The sequence below is a fragment of the Sipha flava genome, unplaced genomic scaffold (genome assembly GCF_003268045.1).
Source record: "Sipha flava isolate LNK unplaced genomic scaffold, YSA_version1 369_pilon_pilon, whole genome shotgun sequence".
Classification (NCBI taxonomy): domain Eukaryota; kingdom Metazoa; phylum Arthropoda; class Insecta; order Hemiptera; family Aphididae; genus Sipha; species Sipha flava.
The window spans coordinates 255,302-265,967 of record NW_020273075.1 but is presented as its reverse complement, the minus strand read 5'-3'; positions in this window follow the sequence as shown (position 1 = coordinate 265,967).

Sequence of the window (10,666 nt, the reverse complement as noted above, 5' to 3'; positions counted from 1 at the left end):
CGCACGGAATCTGTAATATGAAAGTAATAATAGTTTTTATTCGAAGTGCGATAATAACATTTGCATCTGGTTATCATTATAAGTTGTGTACCTAGCAATTATTGTGGGTCAATCATTTCGGATCTTCTGACAAGTGTTCCACGTGCTACGACAATCTTACCATTTTTTTTTTTTTCAAAACATTTCTCGCCGTTTCTAATTATAATATTTGTTACTCCTCGCAGATTTTAACTAACCCAGTACGGAAACAATAATACCGCAGTACTACAGGTATTGGAGAAAATGAAATTTTATTTCGGTCAACTTTTTCTTTTTACCTTTTTAATTAATTTTTTTTACATAAATTACGATGCATACTACAACGATTGAGCAAGATTTTGAAACGTATCGAAAACATATAGTGCCGTACGTCATTCGACTATCTGATTTCCGCATAATTCCATTACATTTCGAACATTTATACACAACACTTCTAACCTCCGGCTATTCTTGCGAAGTATTTAATATACTACCTTCGGTGATTTGTCTTTTTTCCAAGAACAACGCGTGTTACGAGAATCGGTTTATGTTTTCCTCGTCGTAGTAATTATTAATTTCAAATAATATATTGTTATAAAATTATTATCATTATTACTATTATTATAGTTACTGTGCGCTAGGCGAGTTACGAGTCCCGAATGCTTGTGCGCGGACCAACTGGTTCTACTAATATACGTTTGCATGTTTTTGTTTGGAGTACGTTAAATTAAGAAGAATAACATTTTTGACTAAACCTCAACCCTCCTAAACCCATAAGAAGTATCACCACGAACAGTACAAATATACAATGAATGAAAAACCGTGTTGGAATATTATCATTAAAATAATATTTAGAAAAAAAACAATTCTATGGTCATTGTTTCTTGGTAGAGTCGGCCAAACGTTTATGCGGAAATTTATATTATATTATACTGTACGTACACAACACTGCCGGTGGAGGGAAATAAAACGTTATTTTATCAGCAGTTACGGTCGTGACACAGTTGCACAAGAATTGAATATAACGTCGTATTAACTTTTCTTCTTAACTATTATAATAAATACGAGTTGTCGCGGGAAAATATTAATGATTCCGTATACGTACATTATACAATTATGTATATTGCACCGAGTCATTGGAAATAATTTACTTTTTATGAAATCATTTTAATCCTTTTTCCGCTGTCCGAATTCAACGGATCAACGTGCACAATTATTCCAAACCGTTCGTGTCAATAGTGGTCTCGACCAATTATCGCATCGTCGGACACATCATGTATTTTGAACATTTCGCAGTGCTGCACGTTTGTACACGAAATCCGAAACGGGTGAAAATGATGATTTTTCCCATTTCGAGATCGTGACAACGTTTTACATAACTACTCGGGTGCGGCCGACGCATCTACGGATTATGATGCGTAGGTACAGTTTCTGGTTAGGCGAGCGGGTTATTTGTTTAGGGGTACAACTACGATATCGAAAGGCTGAGGGCGAATAATATGTATCACTAAAATATGTAGTCTATTTCGACTACCGATTAAGAATATTTAAATCTCGAAAATGATTTGCAATTATTATTTGTAAGTCGAGTGGTACAGCAGCAACGAGTGCGATAACGGAACGATTATGAAATAGATTCGAAAATCGGCCACACCTACCACTCGAAATACGAGTAAACTCTTTTCTATTATTTATTATTTACGGTATGTACAAATCGTAGTTGCTGCGGCGTGTGTAGAATTTTTTATATTTTATCCGTATACGGATTATGTCGACCGATTCCGCGGGACAAGATTAGGTATAACAGCGTTTCGGGAACGTCAGAGGAAGTTTGTCGGTTGTAATAATCCTCATAATAATAGTAGTAGTCACTCGTATACTACACAAAAACAAACCGTTTTTAAAGTGTACCATTTTGGACTTGAAACGTACGTGCGCGCACACACGGTCGCCCCCCCGAAGCGAACAGCTGCGTTTTTCGGAAAAGGGGGAGTCCCCTTTTTCATCAAATTCTATGGGACCCGTGACGTGAATAGATCTCATGTGGGGGATGCGTGCGCAACGGTGGTGCAAAGCGACGAACGTGTAACATTAACGCAAACGAGTCATCGTATGAAATTTAAAAAAAATAAATCGGTCATTGATCAGTCATGATTGTTAAGAGGTGACGCTGCGGGTCAATCGTATAGAAATGTTGCGATGAATGGAATACTCGCGTCGTTAACAAACGGATTGTAAAAACGAATCCGCGAAACCGTAACACACTTCAGAACGACAGTGAATGACATCGTACCGCAGGTATTTCTATCGCGTTAAAAGTGCACCGGAGGACAGGGAAATACGAGTGGTTTTGCAGTCGTCTCCAGGGTCCTTCATGGCTGCGAATTTTTTTTTGAGGGGAGGAAGGGTTAAGTAAGTTGGGTCCGCGATAATTTGTGTACCTTTAAAAAGCGGTAAATCGAGTCTCGAGAAAAGAAAGGTAGAAGGAAAGTTGGGTCTCGGCTACTGACCCACTTAGTTTTAACTAACTAAATGCTGCTATATTTCTCTCAAAATATTTGGTCTGAATTTGCAGCTACCACCGTGCGTAATTATTTGAAATGCAGTCAGAGACGCAAGTAAAATTACGAAACGCAAAACGAAAAAAAAAAGAATAGTACGCTCGATACAGAACAATATCCAAGAGAGCATGTGACAATGTGCTCTGGTAATATGATAACCCGATTTGAGTTTGTTAAATCGGTACCACTTAAATTTTTACCAAGAATATAACAGTATAAAAAAACGCATATATTTTAATTTAATGATAATAATAATAATTAAAATTCATTTTTTAATGTATATAACAGTGTTTTGGGAAAAATTAAATCAAAATGATGAATAAAAAATAAAATCATGAATAACTAATTATTTTGTGAACAAAGAATAATATTTTATTTTAAATAGGTTTGGTTATAAAAAATAAAAATTATTCTGAATAATAATTCAATTTGCGAATAAAAAATAAAAATTACTGGGAATAATTTAACTTGTGAATAAATTGATTATTCTGAATAAATAAATAAAATAAATAATGAATAATTTCCAATTTTCGTGTAACAAAATTATGATAAAAATATAATATTCATAAAAAACAAATAATTATAATAACAATAATTTATATAATACTAGTAATAACCATGACAAAAATAATAATAGTAAATACTATACTAAATAAAATTTCAGCATCAGTTATATCTAACTTTATTTTAAATTAAATACAAAAATGTTGCTAAAGCATTAAAACCATATGTGCGGATAAATAACATGTCGATATGGAGTGCTAACCAGTTAGATTAGCCTCTCATAGATAAAAATATTATTTATGATTTTTGGTTTTGACATTTTCGATAACAGATAGTATAATAATAAAAAAAAAACCATACTGGTTTCAATTTTCAATAAAGTTAAAATTTTAAATTACCTACGAATCATTTGAGATAAAAACGACTACGAAGAATAATAAAGAACAAATAATTGAATAATAAATATTTAAATAATGAATTAAAAAATCTAGGATAAATAGTTAAATAACGAATAATTTAAAAAAATTAAAATGATGAACAAAAATAATCTGGAATAATCAAATGAAAAATAAACGAATATTGAATACATTTTTAATCAAATACTCAATCGAATAATTTTTTTATTCGACTAATTCCCTACTCTAGTATAGAATTTACATCATGATTATAAAAAGTGACTTCTAATAAATATTATAGACATAAAATTAATGACACAATATATTGACTCGACGGGAGTTGGTAAATTGGATCCCAAATTATCTTATATAGGTAAATTCGTTCCCAGCAAAACCAAAGTTATTTTGTTAATAATATGCGTACAAAAAAATTTAATTAAAACATCTGTGTTGTAAAATTTAAAATTCAAATATAAAAATAAATTAAAAGAAATATAAAAAAATTAATTAATTATGCACTTGGTAGAAAACTTAAACGATGTGGATTAAACAAATTCAAATCGGATTATCATATTATTAGTAGGTATACGTATCTTAATTAGGGGCAATCAAAGATTACATTGACATTTTATCGTTGAAAATAACTCAGATTGTTAGCCGGGACCCAATTTACCTACTACCTACTTTTTCCCGAGACTCAACGATTTCAAAAAGTACCAAACTTCTCGCGGACCCAATTTACCCAATTTAGCCCCGACTCGACTTGCCCCCCGGCGCGTGAAACAACGTGTGAGGAGGGTTAAACGTGAGCACTGCACAACGACCGCGGAACGCGTGGGTGGTTAGAAAACGCGAACCGTACCGGATATATGCGCTGACCTAATAGTAAACCGCGCTTGTACAATACCCAGCGACCGCAAATATCCCGACCGAGAAAATATCTAGCCGGTCGTAGTTCGATAGAAAAGGGCACCGATTCGCTGCGGTCACGATCGAAAAACGTTCCCTTAAACGACATCAAGTCGTTTCACGCTAACAATAACATATCCTTCGCGGTTCCGCTGGTACACATTTTATTTTTTTTTATCGACGCGGTGAACCGTTAGTTTAGCAAATAATTGTTTTTTTTAAAAACATGTTGTCCCTGCAACGCATATTGCGATCGTATTCCCACGTTGCCGTACGGTTTAACGTCGCTCCGGGCGAACCCAGACCGAATCCTGGGGGGATAGCGCGGTACACGATTCGCGCGGTTGTACGCCGAGCAGGAGACATGTCTGCCGGCGGCGACCGACACGGGTTCTACGCCAACAAGATCTGACATATGTTTGTTGCGTTCGTGCGCACACCTAATACACTTGAGCGCAGCCTTCGGCGGTCGCGTCGCGTTCCGAAAACCGTTGCTGCCAATCAGTTTTTCCGCGCGGAGCAATTATCGTAAAACAACGTGTTATTACCGTAAAACACGCGTAATATATTGTTTTCGTAACCGTATAATGATACGTTTGCGGGACGACTATATTCTCGAACCCGATATCGAATCCAATTGCGCGACGTCAGCCGAACACCGGTCCACTGTCCCGACGTGATTGTGTATCGACGCCAAAGCGTTTACGGATTATAACCTACATGCATGCATCATATGTGGGCCAGACAACGTAATGTATATCGTAAGAACGCACGTGACGGTCGACGCGTTCGCCAAAATCTCTCTCGCGTCGAAAAAGTAAACGTCTTTTTTCGACAACGCTGCCGAGCGCGTCTGGGATCGAACACGTCTCCCCTCCGCCGACTCGAGGATTAAAATAAAATCCGCACGAAATACGATGGATAAATAATACTACGACGACTAGCATTAAAGAATATCGCATTTGTCGTACGATTTGGATTTACATGATATAAATAATTGTATGATACGCATAAAGGCTGATTAGTGATTATAATATTCGAAAGTGGAGAGTGTGTCCTCTGCGGGCCACCTTACAATCTACAAGTCGAATCCGAAGTAAGAGTGACATAGAAAAAACGTCAACAATTCCCGTTTTTCAGGTACATCCGCGGTACAGATTAATCGACACTAAAGCGGTCAAGAAGACGTGTAGAAATCGTTGCCATATTTTAATTTTTTTTTTTTTTTTTTGGTTTCGTATCCGTTATGCATCCCAAAACGAACTGTCTTGCTCAAATTAATGGGAAGGATCATCGCTTTGTATCGCGTAACTTTTTAAAGGTTATTTTGATGGTTATACATCGCACGTGCCATTCACTAATTGACGGGTGATGAATGTATGTTTAAAAAAAAAAAAAAAATAGAAATAAATCTAAAACACGAAGATTTCACGTAGATTCTTTCTTGGCGCAAATTAACATAACGGATATGTTATTGTTGAAATTTCACAAAATGTCGTGTTTGTGACAAGTTACGCTGCGTGCTTTTGACATGCGAAGATGTGCAAGATCGTACACGGCACATTTCGACCGCCGATTGGTCGACAAGGTACGCTTTACAAGGTAGATATTCCAAAAAAATTCAACGTGAGATCATTTGCATATTATTTTACGGTTCAAAAATGTTCGCACCATACGTGAATTCTCACCTACTTAAAAGTAGGGGCATATTTAGACTTACTTCTAAGGATAGGAGGGCTACTCAAATTTTTTCTTTGATTCAGGCTCAAAATTTATAAATAAAATTGTTGGTAATATTTAAATCAAGTGAATCCTTAATATTTGTTTGTTTTTTTTTTAATCTAATGCCGGAAACACTTAGAATCGAATTTTGTGTAGTTATTTTTAACACCTGTCTGCATTTTGAAAGTTAGGCTCGTGTTTTATTTGATTTTTCACTAAGTATGGACCGAACAAAAAGCCCAATTCAGTATTCACAGCCACGCGTAATTTAATTTCATTATAAAATTATCTACATTAAAAAAATTTGATATGTGTATGTCACATATAATCAATTCCTTTAATACGGATTCGGGTAAGGGCGATCGTCCCTTTGCCCTCCCCTAAAATACGCCCATGCGTAAAATATGGATTTTCATATCGGTGTGAAGCAAGTGCTGCGGCATGTCTGATGCTGGATCAACCGACGTAATACATTTGGTTACAAAACGTCAAAACGTACGTTCTCATCGTGTGCACACACGTATCCTGATCGTTTTCGTCGTCGTCTCCGCGCAGTGTCAATGACGAACGTATTATTAAGTTTTATAACGCGGTAAATCGCCGCGGATACGCGTATCGCAAAATAAACACGTGTCCTACGCAAAGGCGTGCTCAGGATTTTTTCTATGAGGGGGGGATTCACTTAATATTTTTTAATAGATCCATTTAATAATATAAAATTTCAGTATTATACATATCACATATTTATTATAGATAATACACATTACACACAGACAATAACATAACATATTTTTAAAGAACAAAGTCTAATTTTCTAGGCTTTTTGGCCAATTCATCAAGGTCTTCTTCGGCTGTTATTGGAACTTCATTGTTAACGGCCAGTATTATCAATCCATTAAGTCTAGTCTAGAAAAAAATATGTTGTAAATATAAACATAAAAAATATTATAATTAACTATTTGGTTGAATTTTGAAATGTTTACTTCTGTCATTCTGCTACGTGGATAATCCTTCAATCTTTTAAGACATGAAAATGTTCGTTCCGGTGTTACCGTTGACACAGGTACTATACATAATATTTTTAGTAAACTTTTTAGTTTTACATTTTATTATATTATTGAAAAAAAAAATTTTAATATTTCCTTCTATTAACTACTATTGATTATAGTATATTAGTATTACACAATATATACATTACCATGAGGGGTTCAAACCCCATGACCCTCCCCTTGAGCACGCCACTGGTCCTACGCGCACGGGTGGCTTCTGTTAGTTTTTCTTTCCCGAAAACGGTTAAACGATCCGCGCTTTTAATAGTTAATCCGTTCGTTTTGCCAAACCGAGTCATCAGTCGTTGTACTTCAATTGCTGTACCTTTGACGGGGCTTGTCGTGTTTCTGTGCACACGATTTGATTTGGAAACATAATGATAGCCAGATCACATTCGAAAAAATCGATACTGACCGAAGGTCGGTGTAATATAATATGTTATTTGTTGTTTATCGAACATCATCTTAGCTAACACATTATAATCGTTATTCAAATGTAGAATGTCAATTTTAAACCACAAGTTTTAAGTGAAAAACGACGTTGAGTACGTATAACATTCATTTAAGTATATTTTTTAGGAAGCCATGCACTGAAAGATGACTATTAAAATGTAATATCCGTCGATATTTGTGAAAATAAATTTATATGAAATATGTTGTTGTTTAAACTTTGAGCGTTTAAATATTTTGTACCGTAGGTATGCAATGTGATTTAATAGTAATTTTTATAGTTCAAAAATGATTTTTTCAATCAAAAAAGGAAAAAAAAAATTAAACACAAAAATCGGTTCGATATTAATTAATTTCAATAATTGTAAAAAAATAATGTGATCAAACGTTTCTCAAAAATGTATGGGACGCGGGAACTTTAGCAGTATTAATTTTATACTTGATATTACGTTTTCAACTTTCACGGCTTCAGTATAACGAATTAAAACCACAATATAAAATTGCTAAACCGTAAAATGCACATAATATGGGTGAAGACGATTTTAATGATTATCCATCTGGATTCTTTTAAAAATTAACCGCTGGGGCATGGACTGTGTGTTAAAACAACGAGTAGAAAATGGCTCAGTGATTTTCAATTTTTGGCTAGAGATCGAAATTTTTTTCGGATTTGTTGTAATTAAATATAATACATTATAGTCATATCCTTATAGATCAACTCTCATTATTTTAAACATGGGCGTGCGCAGAAGGTTATCATTGCAGCTGCTACCCTAAACACAGCCTTTTTTCTAAAAATGTCAAAAATAAATAAAAGTTGTGACATTTGGTCTTTAAATTTATATAATGTAATTTTTTTATTTCATTGTAATTATTAATACATTTTTATTTATTTTTAAAACACAAATTATGTAATAATGTAATAACGATTTAATATATTAACAACATTAAGAAGTACTGTGCTTCAAAAGAAATTAAATAGCTTAACGCTTTTTATTACAAAGCAAGAAATAGCTATACATTTTAATCTGGAAGACATTATTGATTATTTCTAAAATGCAAGTGAACGCAGAATTGAGTTATGATCAATTATAATTATTTTGTTTTTGAGGTACTATGTTTTTGATTATTTATACTATTTAAATATATTACTCAAACCATTTCAAATGTTATATATTTAATTTATTTTAAATTTTAATTATAAAGACGGTTGTAACTGGGGATCGGAACTTTATGGGCTAAAAAATAATGAAATATGTGCATATACGTATGCACTAAAAAAAGCACAAATATGCAGTATAATATTCAATTATTTTTTTATAAAATATGTGCATAGGCATTTTAAAATATAATTATTATTATATAAAAGAAAAAATTTATTTTTCAATTAAAAAACTGTATGTATTTTTTCTTTTTGTCGATCTTGATGCTGAATCCTGCATCTATTCCCAAAGCCCTAAATTATCTACCAATTATAACAAATAATTAATATTTGGTATAGTATAATTCAAAATATAGATAAGGCTATGGTTGTAGGGCAGCATCAATTATTTATGAATTATTAATTTAAAATTTTGTCTCCACCAAATCCATCACCAGACCATCAACCCTCAATATTCCACATTCTGATCTACTTCTCTTCTTATTTAAGTGTTATAAACAAGCTTGGCAAAATAAATGGTCCTCTCTCTCTCAATTAATTTCGCTTCTTGGTATAGACGTATTAATTTCTCAATCCCTTCTCATTCCTGGTTTCATAATCTACCTCTATCTAGGCAACATGTAGCTCAATTCCCGCGTCTTTGGTTCGGTCATCAATCTTCTCTCGGCTCATGCATTCCACCTTTCATTAAACTACTCTCTTTTTTATACTTGGCCTGATGGCTATGTTAACTGTGATTTTTTTGCACATTCTAAAGACATGTCCTTCGCTTTCAGACCTCATTTCAGTCTTTTTAAATTTCTTCGCTAACATAATATTTATCCGTCAGATCCTTTAGTTCTAAATTCTAATTCCATTCCAGTCGTTTTAAGTATTTTAAATTGTATAATATCCGCTGGGTACTTATTTAATTCATTGTTTATTTATTTATTCATTTACTAAAAGTTTTTAGTTTTTGTTTTTTTTCTTTATTTTTTCTGTTTGTTATTTTTATGTTCTCTTTTTATTTCTTATTTTCTGCATGCTTTTTATGTTTTTTTTTTGTTAAAAATAAGAGTTAAGCTGTAATAATTTAATAATTAAAAGCTTTTAATAAATAAAAAAAAAATTTTTTTTTACAATTTTCAAGTATCGAAAATTTGTTTGTTGTTGATTTATAATAAATTATAAACATAATTTGCATAAAATCATTAAATGTGTGAAATCGTTTAAATTTATTAAAATATGTAAAACTATGCAACATTAATTTTAGTATTTCAATTGTATAGGATCATGAAACGAGTTTGTATGGAATCAGATTTTGAATTTACAACTTACTAAGAAATATGCATATTCATGAAGTTTCGAGCCCTGTTTGTAACAATATAGAAATAGATTATCACTTTCACTAAGTCACTTTCTTTTAAGGAAAAAAATTAAATTTTAAATTGCACAAATATTTGGACATTTGTGTGTATATTCAGTGCCTGCCCTAGAGGAGGGCAAGCCGTGGGCGATCGCACCGGGCTCCGCGCTTGTATGGGGCCCCACAATATGTGTATTACGAATATCACTTTTTCTATAAGTAAAAATAATATAGTCCCTGTATGCAAATCGCAACCCGTATGGTCTTGTGATTTTCTCAGGAAACGGGTTGTATCGATGAAAATGTAGAGGGTACCAATTACGGGCACACTCGAGTTGGGTCCCAGATTTCAAAAACAGCATGATTTGGGTCCGAACGTATTTTATGGAGTACATGAGTTGGTTCTCAGTATATTTAATAGAGTGCATGTGTTGGGTCCCGATATATTCTAGCCTATTAGTTCTAGCCTAGATGTTGTTTTTTATTAATTTCAAATCATTAGTGTCTATCGAAAGTATATCCCTGTTTTTCAACTCAGATCTAATGATCTT